The 16,867-nt window shown below is 42.1% G+C and overlaps 1 protein-coding gene across 2 annotated transcripts in view; it reads right to left on the bottom strand.

Moving 5' to 3' along the window:
* Positions 1-16,867, bottom strand: part of LOC145358263 (dual specificity testis-specific protein kinase 2) — a 113,734-nt gene that overhangs the window by 85,633 nt on the left and 11,234 nt on the right. The window contains exon 1 of one of the 2 annotated variants that reach the window (XM_080212133.1): positions 12,161-12,594. The exons of the other annotated variant lie outside the window; for it this stretch is intronic. The gene's annotated coding sequence lies outside the window, so the exon portion shown is untranslated. Of the gene's footprint in view, positions 1-12,160; positions 12,595-16,867 lie in introns of those variants that run through there. 2 annotated transcript variants of the gene reach the window in all.

Below are 16,867 nucleotides of genomic sequence, written 5' to 3'. Positions count from 1 at the left end.
TTCAAATTAATTCCAATCATTGTACTCATGTGTGTGAGGGGCAAACAAGATGCAAGCTGACTAGACAAGATTCTCTTAAGATTAACGTGCACGTTCAGTCAGCAGTTAAGAAGCAAATGCAATGTTGGCATTCATGTCGAGAGGGCTAGAATACAAGAGCAGGGATGTACTTCTGGGGTTGTATGGGGCTCTGGTCATACCCCATATTGTGGGCAGTTTTGTGCCCTGTAACTAAGAAAGGATGTGCAGGCCTTGGAAAGGGTCTAAAGGAGGTTCACAAGAATGATCACTGGAATGAAGAGCTTGTCATATGAGGAACATTTGAGGACTCTGAGTCTGTACTTGTTGGAGTTTAGAGAGATGAGAAGGGATCTTACTGAAACTTACAAGGTACTGCGAGAGCTGGATAGAGGATGTTACCATTAGTAGGAAAAACTAGAACCAGAGCACACAATCTCAGGCTAAAGGGACAATCCTTTAAAACAGAGGAGAATTCCTTCAGCCAGAGAGCAGTGAATCTGTGGAACTCTTTGCCGCAGAAGGCTGTGGAGGCCAGGTCATTGAGTGTCTTTAAGACAGAGATAGATAGGTTCTTGATTAATATGGGGATCAGGGGGTCATGGGGCAAAGGCAGGAGAATAGAGATGAGAAAAATATCATCAATGATTGAATGGTGGAGCAGACTCGATGGGCCGAGTGGCCTAATTCTGCTCCTATGTCTTATGGCATTGCATCCCATCTTGGGTTCGATTAAACAAATCCAAGCTGATAGGATGAGGTATTGCACCCCCTCCCGGCTTGACCTGACGCTTCGTCTTAGTCAAAAGTCCGAGATAGCTTTGAAAAATTGCCTCAGACAAAGCCTCAGTTTAACCTATTGGCTATCCTGAATATTTACTCTACCCTAGCCTGAGCAAATCTTCATCGCAGGTGTCAGCACACCCCCAGTGCAATGGGCTAGCCTCATTTCCTGCCCGATCATGGTTTCTTTGAAATCAAGTCAGCATTTCATTATTTGTTAATTATATACCAATTGAGGTTAATTCTATCAGGTGTTGGGCATTCATCTGGGGTTCACCTTTGCTTATGGATACAGAAGCAGTCGAAAGTGGGGCTATTGATTTAGAGGTGAATGATATGTAATGTGTGTCTCTAAGTTATATGTGTATAACGATGAGGCTGCAATTCTATCCTTTATCTCCTAGTTATTTGAATTGAAACACCAGCAGCAAGCAATCACTGCTTTAATGTTATTAGCACCTGAAATCAGGATAATCCAGACCTAACTAGGATTGTTTTCATTGAAAAGACAGAGGCTGAGTGGAGACTGATGGAGATCTACAAAATTATGAGAGGCATACACAGGGTGGATAATCAGATAATTTTTCCCAGGGTGGAAGTTTAAATTACAAAGGGAGACAGGTTCAAGGTGAAGGAGGGAAAGTTTAAGGGAGATATGTGGGTGAAGTTTTTCACACAGAGAGGGGTGGGTGCCTGCAACGTTTTGCCAGAGGAGGTGGTGAAAGCAGGCACATTAGCAACATTTAAAAGGCACCTGGATGGGTACATGAATAGGAAGGGAATAGAAGGGATGCAGTCTCAGTAAGGACAGAAGGTTTTTTTACTTTAGTTTGGGCATCATGGTCAGCACGGGCTTGGAGGGCTGAAGGGCCAGTTCCTGTGCTGTACTTTTCTTTGTTCTTTATTTTGAGAGTGGCAGTTTCCCATTCTTGGGAAATTTTACCTTGGATATTCTTTTCGCAGATTTAGAAATAAACACTATGCCTATCCTTTTGGACCAAAATGTGCCTTTATCTGCCAAGCATCCAGGTAACTGTAATCAGTGCTAAGATGCAAAATGAAACCTGATATGTTTGAGACTCCCTGTTGGTGACACAAACTCCAAAAACTGTTCCAAATAGTTCAAGTTGCTGTCTAAAAGTAGTTGCTTCTTATAGTTCCCAAGAGAGAGGTGTGATTGTTTACATATAGTGAACGATTACTATAGGCAGGTGCTTCAGCAAATCAACGTCTGAGGATACAATGGCAGTTCCTAAGTATGTGGAGGTGAAAAACAGACTGCGGTGCAATTGTTTCACAGAGGAAGGCCATTACATTTGAATTATGGCACAGAAGGTTCGAGCACCATTCCACGCCTGTGATTCTTTCTCAATTTCTAATTTTATTTTTTGAGCTGATGGCCATTGCGTTTTCCACTTTGCCTCACAGGGATCACTTTCCTGGAATAATATGACAGAAACATAGAAGATAAGAGCAGGAGGAGGCCATTTGGCCCTTCGAGCCTGCTCCGCCATTCATTATGTTCATGGCTGATCATCCAACTCAACAGCCTCATCCTGCTTTCTCACCATAACCTATGCACCCATTCGCCCCCAAGTGCTGTATCTAACCACCTCTTAAATACATTCAATGTTTTGGCATCAACTACTTCCTGTGGTAATGAATTCCACAGGTTCACCACTCTTTTGGTGAAGAAATGTCTCCTCACATGTTACATTAATGTCTGCATGGTTAAAAAGAACTAGGAGGATTTTCACTGGGCTCTTTTTTGAAATAGCTCCCAGTATCTTATGTTTCATCCTGAATTTTATTTTAATTAATTTGTGGGACATGGATACCGCTGGCTGGCCAGCATTTATTGCCCATCTCAAGTTGCGCTTGGAGGGCAGTTGAGAGTCAACCACATTGCTGTGGTGCTGGAGTCACATACAGGCCCGTCCAGGTAAGGATGGCAGATTTCCTTCCCTAAGGACATCAGTGAACCAGATGAGTTTTTCCGACAATGGTTTTGTGGTCATCAGTAGATTCTTAATTTTAGATTTTTTTTATTGAATTCAAATTCCACCATCTACCATGATGGGATTTGAACCCAAGTCCCCAGAACATTAGCTGAGTTTCTGGATTAATCGTCTAGCGATAATACTACTAGGCCATCACTTCCGTGACTGGTCCAGATCTTGCTGCAGCAGAACAACTGGCAGCATGCATTGTTAGTTTGACGGTTTTCTGCACCCTTCAGGTAGCAGGGGTGGAATTTTACAGCCCCTCCTGCCAGCAGGATCTTTCACTCCCGACAAAGTCAATGGAGCTTTGAATGGTTTGCCATATTTTCCGGCCCTGTGTTTTCGCACTGTAACTTTTTGGAATGTGAGCTGTTAACAGTACGGTGAGGGCAATGGGACAATGGTGAACTTTGGAATCTACAGTGTACCCTTTTAACAAATGTGAGTTAAGGATTGAAAAAGAAACCGGAACAACAGAGAAGGAGGTAACTTAGAATCAAATAAGGTACACAAGGGCAAATAATGATAGAGAAAAAAATGCTTGGAAAAAGAAAGAGAAGAGATTCAGAAATGAAGAAGAAAACCAAGATTTCTAAAATGTAAAATTATAAATACCTAACAACAATTTACTACACACAGGAAGGAGATTAGGCCAGAATTGTTAATGCAGTACTATCAACCATTACCATTCTCTGAGGGAGCATCCCACTCAGGCCCTTTCCTCTGCCTATCTCCTCCTATCCTGTTTATTTACCACGACCTAACCTGCACATCTTTGGGCTGTGGGAGGGAACCGGAGCACCCAGAGGAAATCCACTTAGACACAGGGAGAACATGCAGACTCTGCACAAATAGTCACCCAAGAATCAAACCTAGGTCCCTGATGCTGTGAGGCAGCGGAAATGATGTGCTTACAGTTCACGTAAACGGATGTTAAGGATTCTTGCTCATTGAGCATTGAACAGATCAATTACAGTTTGCACTTACACACAGCACATTTAATGTAATTGCACCACATATAATTGGAGATACATGGACACAAAATCAAAGACATTAGAAGGGTGACTAAAAGCTATGGGCAAGGTTTTAGGGAGTGTTTTAAAGGTTTTTGCTGCTAAAGTGTAGGAGAGAGCTGCAATCATCATATCATAAAATCTCTACAGTGCACAGGGAGGCCATTGAGCCTGCACCGACAACAATCCCACCCAGGCCCCACATACCCCCATAACCCCACATACTTAACCTACTAGTTTCCCTGACACTAAGGGGCAATTTAGCATGGCCAATCAACCTAACCCACATATCTTTGGAATGTGGGAGGAAACCGGAGCATCCGGAGGAAATTATGGGAAGAATGTGCAAACTCCACACAGGCAGTAACCCAAAGCAGGAACTGAACCTGGGTACCTGGCACTATGAGGCCGCATTGCGAACCACTGTGCTACTGTGCTGCCCAGTGACTGTACCAGTCAGCTATTACTGAGGTCTGCATTCATCTCCTTCAAAGGAAACTGCAATGTGGGTTTATCATGATGATGCTATGAAATGGGACTTCGGGCTATCCTTTTCATATATCACATTAAACAACATCACCTTCACTTTAACAGCTAGAAAATAGGTCAGAATCTGGGCTGCTCCATTACTTGCTTACATGCTGACTCATGAGGTTTGCTTCTCTTTCACGTTCAGTCTTCTTATTCTATTTTTCTCTGTTCCTTCAACCTTGACAGAAGTTACTGACTTTCACAGTAACTTCATTGCAATGTTAATGTAAGCTTTACTTGTGACTAATAAATAAACTTTAACTTATTTGATGAGGTGCATTTGCTCCTTTATATACTTGTCACCCTATTGTAACAATCTCTTTTAATAGTCCCATCATTTTATATTTCATTTACACACAAATTCCTCCAGCAACCCTGACAACTCCTGAATTTGCACCTGGATTTGTCAACAATTGTGCAAGTAAGTCAGAAAATTTGAGTTCTCATGTTATTTATCATTTCAGGAGGATTAGCTTCAGCTCTTCAACATTTAGAAATAGCTTACATCAGTAGATGAAAAAAAAATGCCCCTCTAAGTTTGAAACAGGAGTATCATACACAATTGACTACCAGTTCTGCTAAAGAGTTCTACTTTCACTACGAAATAATATGTCACCAACTTAGAATAAGCTAGAATATTTCACCTGCAAAAACATTGTAATATCTACTCCCAGTTTTCCCTCACCTTTCTCAAAGGTTGTGCCTCTTCCTAAACTCTACAAAGGGAGGGTCACTTTCCATTACTTCTATCAAGTTTCCATTACTTCAATTAAGGCAGCACAGTAGCTCAAAGGCGGCACTGTGTCACAGTGGTTAACATTGCTGCCTCACAGCACCAGGGATCTGGGTTTGATTGCCGGCATGAGTCACTGTCTGTGCAGAGTCTGCACATTCTCCCTGTGTCTGCATGGGTTTCCTCTGGGTGCTTCAGTTTCCTCCCACAGTCCAAAAGATTGCTGGTTGGGTGCACTGGCCATACTAAATTCTCTCCCAATGTACCCAAACAGGCACTGGAGTGTGGCAACTAGGGGATTTTCACAGAGACCTCATAGTAATGTTAATGTAAAGCCTACTTGTGATGCTAACAATAAATAAAACTTTAATAAAGTCCTTTAGTGTGATCCTTATCATCAGTTTTGTTAGAATTTGTGATCTTCTAAACTCAATCCTGTCCTCACTTGAACACTCACACTCTTTCCAGTAGAGATGTGAGCCCTGGCTATTCTTTTTCTCCCCTCTGCATCCTAAGGCGGATTATAGTACTTGCACTCACCTTCTTAGAGATCAGCTAATTCAATGCAGACCAGAGTTTTAACCTCATTCCTAGTTTCCACGGCTCAGTAATATCCCACAGGCTATTCACTGATTGAACCATAGAAAAGCAATCTCTGCTCAGTTGGCCACCTAAATTAATACTTAAAAAACATGCGCAGTTGATCTGTTTAATTTCCGCCATTGCACCAGCTAGCGTAATCCCCATGGTATTACTAAAAAATCCAAACGAAATACCACACTGGCAATGACTAGATTGCTTGTTTCCCATAGCATAAGTCATCTGACATTAAAACTCCTTCAGGGACATATTAAAGATTAAACTGAATGATCCAGAAGGTGCTATGATGGCATGGGAATGCAAACTTAATTAACATGCTATTCTCTTGCCCAGTCTGTAACTTTATGTCCTATGGTTAGTAGAAAACCTGCTACAATACTCAATATAGCTGTAAGTTTTTGGACAATCACAGCTCTATATCAATTCAAGATTCCTGTCTTGAAACTGCCCATCACTATGATCGGTGAGCTCATCTGTAGCCGTTTCTTTGCCCCCTTCTGTTTTCACATCTCTTTTGTTTGGTTTTGCTGAATGCAAGGCCTGTTACCCAGAACACAGTGTTGTCTTTGTGATGGAGTTAGATAATGGCGGCAGTAGAGAATTCTAAGAGTGCATTTTCCCATTCACCAAGCCCCTTTCTCCTGAAACTTTAACAAGGAGGAAATGCTTTGGGTTGATGATGCGCATTCTTCAATAACCTCACATGAGGTGATTCTGAAAAGCCAATATCCTTTCCATCCAACATCCAGCATTTTGAGGTTTCATTGCTCGCTTATATTACAAAGTAGGTGCCAGGTTTCTTATTGCACCCTTCACGTAATGTTATTTCAAAAACTTTTTTCTAACTCCATCCTCCCTCGATTCGTCATGCTCTGTTCTGCCTGTGAAATTCTACATTGGAGAGGCTAAATGAGTAATGATTGCAATATGTATCCATTAAAAAGTAATTTCAGTTCCACCTACAGCTTTACTTCAGACAAAGCAGTGTCAATATTTCAATACATTGCTGTATATGTAATTAGGAGCAGAAGTAGGCAAATTCAGCCCTTCAGGCTTGCTCTGCTATTCAATCAGATCATGGCTGATCTCACCCTGGTCTCAAATCCACCTCCCCACCTATTCCCCATATCTCTTTATCCCCTTTTTTAGTAAAGGAAATATCTATTTCCTTCTTGAAACCGTTCAACAATTCAGACTCCACCACACTATGGGGCAGCGAATTCTACAAATTCACTACTCTCTGCGGGAAGTAGTTTCTCCTCATCTCAGTTTTAAATCTACCACGTCTCAACCGATACCTGTGACCTCTTATTCTATATTGCCTCATAAGAGGAAACATTTGGTCTACATTTACTTTATCGACCCCTTTGAAAATTTTATATACCTCGATCAGATCCCCTCTCATCCCTTTAAACTCCAGCGAGTATAAGCCCGAACTGTTTAATCTTCCCTCATATGCCAACCCTTGCATCCCTGGAATCAATCCGGTGAACCTCCTCTGAACTGCCTCCAATGCTACCACATCCTTTCTCAAACAAGGAGACCAAAATTATATCAGGTAATATTTGGTGACTGAAAGTCCTTATATGCAGATTCATAAGCATTTCAAATTTTTTAAAAAATTCTCTTTATAGCCTCTGACATTTAAAGAACTTTCCTTTGTAGGTATACATTTTTGTTGAGGAATTAATAATTAGTTGAATGTTTAATTCCATGGCAATACAATTTCTAAAATGCACAAATGGTATAATTGATTGTTGCAACAGAAACAATAAAAATCAAGTAACTTATTAATATGGGTGGCACGGTGGCACAGTGGTCAACATTGCTGCCTCACAGCACCAGGAACCCAGGTTCAATTCTGGTCTCAGGACACTGTCCATGTGGAGTTTGTATGTCCTCTGCGTATCTGCGTGGTTTTCTCCTGGGTGCTCCAGTTTCCTCCCACAGTCTAAAGACTTGCCGGTTAGATTGATTGGCTATGCTAAATTGACCTTTAGTTTCAGGGGGATGAGCAGGATAAATATATGGGGTTACGGAAATAGGGCTTGGGTGGGATTGTGGTCAGTGCAGACTTGATGGGCCAAATGGCCCCCTTCTGCCCTGTAGGGACTCTATGTCCTCTAACTTGGTGTGGGCTGATAATACTGTTGCAGATGGGGAGAGATATGTGGAAGAATTTCTCCCTTTCCTCACCTCTCAGCTAACTGCAACAAAGTGTGTTTTTGTGAAAAAGTGTTTTAACCCGAGTAGACTTTAAAGAACAGTTAAAACACCTTTTCCTGTAAGTTCAATTTGAAAGAAAGAGTAAAAGTTTATTTCTCACAATCACCAAAATGTAATCGCTACACCATTCACTCCTCTCACATACCAGATACACACAACAGATAATCTCTAAAGATATAATATACACTTAAATTACTTCAAAGGTCAAAAACGTCACTTCCACTCAGTCCTCAAGGGGCAATATAGTGGCACAGTGGTTAGCACTGCTGCCTCACAGTGCCAGGAACGTGGGTTCAATTCCAGCCTTGGGTAACAGTGTGAAGTTTGCATGTTCCCCTTGTCTGTGTGGGCTTCCTCCAGATGTTCTGGTTTCTTCTTACAATCCAAAACGTGCAGGTTAGGTGGATTGGCCATATTAAATTTCCCCCTAGCGTCCCACGGTGTCTAGGTTAGATGGATTAGCCACAGGAAATGTGTGGGTTATGGAGATAGGGCAGGGGAGAAGGCCTGGGTAAGGTACTCTGTCAGCGAGTCAGTGCAGACTCAATGGGCCAAATGGGCCTCTTTTGCACTGTACGGATTCTGTGATTCTATAACAATTCTATGATGGTAGTAGAGAGGTTGCTGGCCTGAAATATTCTGTATCAGTGCACTAAAGATTCCATGTATCTGATGATGAATTCACACTGATATCACCTCAGACTGACCTGCTTCACTGCCCCAGTGTACTGCCTCTCTCCAGCCAGTTTCAAACATGTGATGACAGTATCCATACATTATATTGTGCACACAATTGGTTGAAACTGATGTCACTGACTAAAAATGGGGGAATAGCTGTTATCCCATCAACATTCCAGCAACGATTATCCTGCTGGATGGCTTTATTTGAAATTCTATCTTCATTGGCCTGACAAGTCTAGTATTATTTTAAATTTCATCCATTGTAATGGTGAGGTGTAGTTAACCAGTATCTGGAGAAAGCCATTTGCATTTTAAGTAGCTTCCCAGAGATATGGTCAGACTTCTCTGTCGCTGTCTGTACAGCAAACACAAAATGTCATCCGACTCCCTTGGAGCCCATTTTGTGGAAATGCAGTGTTGATATTCCATGTTGCTTTTTTAATAAGGTAGTGTCCATCTGACAATAAGCCATTTGGGCCTACGACACAACCCTAACAATATTGATCTTGCAAGTGTTAATATTATGCTACATTGTATCACAGTACTGTCACTAGGTTGCTCTAGCTGCAGCACTGTAAATATAAATGATGTGATACTAACACTACTGTAACACTGATTACCCCTTCACGAGGCAGTTATATAAACACTCAAGGCACAATGTCGACTGGCCACCTGCTTAAATAAATGCTGTTATTACTCCTGGACTCTGCATGTCGCACATTTACTTTGGCCAATGGTGGGTTGAGCGCTCAGTGTGGTCTTCATGTTGTTGGCACATCAAATCTATCTCCTGGCAGCACCGAAGTTTTACGATCACAAAAGTAAGGAGACAAATGCCGCACGCAGCTTTCCACCAAGTCACACAATTTTGAATTGCCACTGACACCCTGAAAATCACCCAATAACTTGAACAGGATAGATTGCAAAATACAAGGAGGTAATAAGGCTCTGCACAATGTAAACTCGCCATTATTTTGCTCATCCCTACATGTGTCATTGACATCAATACAGGGTATCTAAGGGATTGCGTAACTATGATTTCACCTCAGTGATGTGGATTCGAATCATCCTCTGGACTCACAGGGGTTCTAGTCTCTACTCCAACAGCTAAGAGAGATCCAAAATGTAAGCAACACTGAACAGTTCATAGTGGAGAAGCTGAGAACAAAAGTGTCTTTGAATTCTATGCTAATTAGAACCACAACAATCTTTTCCAAGAGACCAGAAGAACAGCATCTGGGTAACAGAAATGACACTGCGGTAGCAGAAGTCCTTTATAAATTATGCTGGGAGCGCATTGTTGAAATAATGTATAGATTGATTCACAAAATACCCGACTGGCACCTGACAGATGCCAGTCGTGAATTTGGAGTGAATGTTGGTTTGTATTCTGTGTACATTTGCATATCATAGAAATCACAGAAACCCTACAGTGCAGAAAGGGGCCATTTGGCCCATCAAATCTGCTCCGACCACAATCCTACCCAGGTCCTACCCCCCCATCCCTACATATTTACCACTAATCCCTCTAACCTATGCATCTCAGGACATTAAGGGGTAATTTTAGCACGGCTAATCAACCTGACCTGCACATCTTTGGACTGTGAGAGGAAACAGGAGCACCCAGAGAAAACCCATGCAGGCACAAGGAGAATGTGCAAACTCCAAACAGACAGTGACCCAAGCCGGGAATCGAACCCAGATCCCTGGAGCTGTGAAGCAGCAGTGCTAACCACTGTGCCACCTTAAGAAAATAGCATTGCCATTAATCCAATTTTAGAGGGGTTCAGAAACTGTTAGCTGACACAAATCCCATTGTAAAACTGATGTTTCTTTGTAACTGCAGAATTGTAACATCTCCTGTGTTGTCTTGGTATCAAGCAGCAACGGCAACTTGTATTTATATTAAGAAGTCTCACAGCATCAGGTTAAAGTCCAACAGATTTATTTGGAATCACGAGCTTTCAGTGCGTTGCTCCTTCCTCAGGTGAGTGAGGAATGAGCTCGTGATTTAACCTGGTTATGTGAGACTTCTTACTGTGCCCAGTCCAATGCCGGCATCCCCACATCTTGTAGCATCTTTGACACCGTAAAATATCCCAACCGCTTTGCAGGAAAATTGTCCAAAAAAATTTAACACCAGCCACGTAAACAGTTATTGGGGGAAATGACCAAGAGCTTTGTCAAAGAAGTAGGTTTTAAATGTTTCTTACAAGTGGGAAACAGAGGCAGCGAGTTTACAGATGGAATTCCGAAGCTTAGAAGCTGAGGCCTGGCCACCAATGGCGGCACAATTACAACCGGGGACCACAAAGAGGCTGGAATTGGAGGGCACAGATGTTTTGGAGGATTGTAGACCCGTGATTACAAAGATAAGGATGAGGTGATACTGTGATTGGATTTGAAAACAAGGGTGAGGATCTGAAAGTCAAGGCTTTGCTCTTTCAGTAACCAATTACAGGTCAGCGAGATGATGGGCGAATGGATCCTGCTGTGAGATTTGGACGATCTTGAGTTTAAAGAAGGTGGATGATGTGAATCTAACCTGGAGAGCTTTGGAATCAAGTTTAAAGCTAACAGAAGGCAAGGATGAGGGTTTCAGCAGCAGCTGAACGGAAGCAGGGGAGATAATTCCACCACATCCTGTCACAGATTTGAAATATGATTTGCCAAAGTCCTGTCATTGACCTGAGCAACATGTGGCAACTGCATAATAGCATACTCAGACACAGACCTAAGGCATGCTGGCATAGGCTACTGCTGTGAATTGAAACATTCAGAAGAGGCTGTTTACAACTGGCACCTTCAAACTGCTGGTATTCTCCGGGCAATATTAATCTTTCGTAATCTTTCGTAAGGTGATGAAATTACACCATCATTAATGATCCAGGCAAAACGTTTGATGTAAATCTATACGAAAAGAATTTGCAATTGGGTTTCTAGTCAATCCATAACCTCTATGCTAGTCTATTCGTTGAATGGTTTCAAGAAGGAGATAGATATACTTCTGACAAAAAGAAAGGAAAAAAGGGATAAGGGGAACAGGAGGGGAGGTGGCTTTGAAACCAAGGAAGAGATCAGCTATGATCTTATCGAATGGCCGAGCAGACTCGCAGGGCTGGATTTGCCTAATTCTGCTCCTAATTCCTATGCTCCTATTCTCATCTATTGACTGAGCGGGCATTGCACTGAAAGCTGCACAGATGTTCTTGTAATTTACACAACAACAAATTTGCATTTAAGTAGCGTCTTTAACTTTAACTGGCGACCTGGCTCCAATAAGTTTCACTAGCTGCGCTCCCGCAATTAACAAGACATCGACATGAAGCGATTAATCCTGGTCGCTATTACAGAGAGAGAGACTTTGCTGTAACTGCACTGTAAAACGACACACTGTTACAATTCTAACGACACGAAAACTTTATTCCACCCCCTCCCCCATTGCAGTTCAAAATGGAAATCATTCAAAGACTGGAGGCGATGGTGTAAACATTAAGAAATAAAAATACAGCGCTTGGAAAGCAGGTTTGTCAGCACTGTAGCCAAGTCGAAAGCTAGATTGTTAAACCTACCCTGGGTGGCAAGTTGTATAAGGAAAGGTGCAGTCACCGTGGCAAGCGGCTGGGAAGAGAATACCCCCCACTGTCTCCTCACTGGAAGTGGAGTTCAATCTCGCTTTCAAACGTCCGCGGTGGCAAACTCTTCCCGATCACCTCCCAGTTCAGTCCCACATCCCAAAGCTTTTTCGGACAGGGTGCATTGCAGCAGGTGCCTGGATCCCATGTAGCAGAAGGTTGGTTATTTCACACGGTAGCCCGGGGAGGAACTCTGCTCAGCCGCGATGTCAGCGCACCGCATTTCCCCGGCTGCCCTGCGAGGTTGTCCTAGAAACTCCCCGGCTCAGCTTGTCTGCGACCGTTCCGCAAGAGCAGGGTCAAGATCGCAGGATTCAGCGCATGTCACACACACACAGCGACAGGGCAGTACTTGCGGAGCCAGTCAGAGGCACATCCAGGAACGCCCTCAACCCAAAATACACGTTTATTTTTTATCAAACAACATCTACAAATAGAATACAACAAAGATAAAACCACACTCAAATACAACCATCTATAAGGTCAGGAAAGTCTACACTTTTGTCTTCCATTCTCTATCATCTATCCTCTACATCCATTCGAAAGGCGTGCTAGTTAGGAGTATTGACCATAATAAATTTCCCCTCGATGGGAACAGGCACAGGAGTGCGGCAACTAGGGGATTTTCATATTAACTTGTTGCGGTGTTATTGTAAGCCTACTTGTGACACTAATACGCAAACTTCAAAGTTTAAAAAATAAATTTCCATTCATGCTAAAATGTATCTTTTCTCCTATCCCATCTGGCATTGTCCCCTTCACTATCATTGTTCGAGGTTAGTTTTATCCGTTCGTGAGCCAAGTACTGGCAGATGGGATTACTTAGGAGTTCAGGTGTTTCTAATGTGCCATTGAGAACTTGATGGGCTGAAGGGCCATGTGCTATATAATTCTATGACATGGGCATCACTGGTTGGCCAACATTTATTGCCCATCCCTAGTTGCCCATGGGCAGTTCAGAGTCAACCACATTGCTGTGGCTCTAGAGTCATATGTAGCCCAGACCAAGTAAGGACAGCAGATTTCCTTCCCTGAAGGATATTAACGAACTAGATGGGTTTTTCCGATAATGGACAATGATTTCATGGTCATCAGTACATTCTTAATTCCTTTTTTTTTATTGAATTCAAATTCCACCACCTAACGCGGGATTTGGTGAAAGATTACCACAGGAGACCTGAGGTTGATGGATCTGTGATAATAGATTAGAATCATAGAATTGCTACAGTGCAGAAGAAGACCATTTGGCCCATCGAGTCTGCACCAATTCTCCTACAGTGTATCTTACCCAGGCCCTATCCCCATAACCTCACTTTATTACCCTTAATTCCCCTAACCTATACAACTTGGGACACTAAGGGACAATTTAGCATGGCCAATCCACTTAATTTGCACATCTTTGAACTGTGGGAGGAAACAGAGCACCTGGAGGAAACCCACACAGACACAGAGAAAATGTCTTCACACAGTCACCCAAGACTGGAATTGAACCTGGGTCCCTGGCACTGTGAGGAAGAAGTGCTAACCACTGTGCAGGATTTGGATTCATGTCAACAAAATTCTGTGATATAATGTCTACATTCCCCCAAAACAATAACAATTTGCATTATATAATGTCTTTTTGTTGTAAAGCTGCTTCACAGCATTGGAATGAGACACAAGTTGACACAAAACCTGGGAAGGAGTCCTAAGGACAACTGACCAAATCTTTAGTCACTGAGGTAGGTTTTAAGCAGCATCTGAAAGGAGGGAGAGAGAGAAAAGTAGAGAGGTAAAAATATCTGAAAAAAATCTGTTGCTGAGTTTAGTGCCCAGATGGCCAAAGACAAAATCTCCAATGGGGAAATTAAGGAAATGGTGGACATAAGCAAGAGAAAGAAAAATAAAAAGAGACTTGCATTTATATTTTCACAATCACCAGATGTCTCGAAGCACTTTACTGCCAATGAAGTGCCTTTTGAAATGTACTCACTTTTGCAATGTTGGAAACACAGCAGCCAATTTTCATACTGCAACTTTCCTCAAACAGCAATGAGACATGACCAGAAAATCTGTTTTTGTGATGTTGATTGAACGATGCATATTGGTCGGAACAGCAAGAAATAACTCCTCTAGCCAGTGATGCCCACATACCATAAATTATTTTTAAGAAGTGGGAGGAGGTGCAAATATGTTAACATTCAGGTTGACTACATTCTTCTAATTTTCATTGCAACTCAACCCTTCACCACCCAACTCTAACCTCTCCTCTATGGGACTGTAAAATTCCACTCATTGTCTCCTCTGCCAGCAGGTTAAGCATGGATCCCAAAAATCAGACAGCATCAAAACAAGCTTGGTCCTCTACAAAGTACAAGCTGAAGAAGCTGAATGTAAAATATAGTTCAATGCTGATAATGTCCTTCTTTATACAACTAACTCTTCTGGTTCATTTTACAACAGTGAGTTTATCTGATTTTTGGGATCCATGGCTAACCAGTTGACAAAGGAGACAATGGGTGGAATTTTACTGGGCCTTTCGAGGAGAGGTTGTGGGTTGGGTGGTGAAGGGTTGCGATGCAATTAGAAAAATGAGGTCAGACCTGAATGTCAACATATTCGCACCGCTTCCCACTACATAAAAAATAATTCACGGTATGTACGTCACTGGCTAGGATAGTTTTTATTGCCCATCCTTAATTGCTCTCCATTTTAGCAAGAGGAAACTTCTGGGCACTGAAGGCAACTTAGCTGGCAGCAAGGGGCAGCTAATTGAGGTTCTTAGTGAAGTAATTAGCAAGAATTTTCTGAGAACACTGGCATTTTCCTGACAGGGGATGAGACCTATGCAGTGTTGGCAGCTCACTGGACATAGCAGGAGCTTGGACTACCTTGAAACTGAAATAAAAACACAAAATGCTAGAAAAACTCAGCGGGTCTGGAATATCTGTGGCAAGAGATTCAGAGTTAACATTTTGAGTCCATATGACTCGTTAAGGGTCACATGCACTCAAAATGTTAATGCTGCTTTTTTGTCCACGAAGCTGCCAGACTTGCTAAGTTTTTCCTGCATTTTCTGTTTTTATTTCAGATTGTGGAGATGCTGACATTGGTCTGGGGCAAGCACAGTAAGAAGTCTCACAACACCAGGTTAACTACCAAATAACTACAAATCTGCTACCAAATAAACCTGTTGGACTTTAACCTGGTGTTGTGAGACTTCTTACTTTATTTCAGATTCACAGCATACACAGTATTTTGCTTTTAGCATGAAAATTGTATGCATTCTGCATGGCAAAGGTGCAAATTGGCAAGCCTGATATCATGCACAAGCACAGACTTGCAACTGCATAATTACCTCCTGGAAACTGATGGCATGATGACACTGGTGGGGAACAAGTAATTTTCCAGAGAAATTTATTGTTAAATGAAACACCACCCTGACATAAGGTCAGTATTTTTTCCTGTCACAAGCGCATAGGCCATCATAATCATCACAATCTGACTTCCAATGTTTCAGAGTTGCAGTGGCTCCCACATGCATGGACCAGCTCAAAATAAAGTCTTGGGCTGCTCATTGAAGGCAAAACCAAGAGAGCTGTTGAGCAGGTCAACAGTAGGAATGGTGCTTTAATGGTAAAGAGCCATGGCCTGGAAATAATTAGTCATGAGAGTGAAAGAGGGTCGTTTTTCTTAGTGGTAGATGGTGAGATTAGTGATGTTGGGGAAATGGATGGAGAGGAAGATGTGGAAGTGATTGCAGATAACTGAAAACTCACATGTTGACGATGAGGCATTGGAATGTGGCAACAAGGGGATTTTCACAGTAACCTCATTGCAGTGTTGATGTGCGCCTACTTGTGGCTAATAAATAAATAAAGGATTCTATCTACGCAAGTTGGCTGCTGCATTTGCATAACAATAGCAACAACAAAAGTAGTTCTTGGCAAATTTGTATCTTATATAACTACAAATTATTTCTGTCCTGTCAAGAATCATATCTCCAAGTTAATGAGGCCACATAAAATTATGATGGACTGGTAAGATTACGAATGGAGGCATTGACATATAGCATGTTGATAGAGCACAGAGAAATTAAAGGGGAATGAACAAAGTGTACCAAGGTAGGAAGATAAGTTGCTCAATTGCCAATAGAGGAAAGAATGCAATTTAGCCAGGGGAATGGTGTGGCTTACCAGGGTGATGGACGATAACAATCTTACAAGGCAGGAGAGATGAAAGAAAGGAGTTTGTAAAAGGAAAAGGTACCTTAGGAGTGGGAAGAGATGTCAAAAATGTCCTTGACAATATCAGACACAGTGTAGGGCAGCAATCTGGGTCAGGTAAGGATGATTTATCTCTGGGGTAGTTTAGGTTTGGCAGCTGCAAGCAAAGTTCCTATCAGGCACCAGACACCAAAACTCTTACCTGCTATCCGGTTGCAAGTGGCAAGGCCCTCATTCACAAACAAAAGTTTTTTTGTTGGCAATATTAGAGCAGTAATACTAGATGACCACCAGACATACAGTCAGTAGGAAAACAGTGATGGAAGAGATTAGAGCAGTGTTCCCCTTAGAGGGTATTCAAATGGAATTTTTGTTTGGAATGGGCAATGAGGCCATTAGAGTAAATGTTAGGCTGGAAGAAACAGACACCTAAGACAGA

This window comes from Carcharhinus amblyrhynchos, chromosome 25 (genome assembly GCF_965287045.1).
Source record: "Carcharhinus amblyrhynchos chromosome 25, sCarAmb.v2.hapA, whole genome shotgun sequence".
Lineage (NCBI taxonomy): Eukaryota > Metazoa > Chordata > Chondrichthyes > Carcharhiniformes > Carcharhinidae > Carcharhinus > Carcharhinus amblyrhynchos.
The sequence above is the reverse complement of the archived record's forward strand: the minus strand, read 5'-3'. Positions and strand labels throughout refer to the sequence as shown.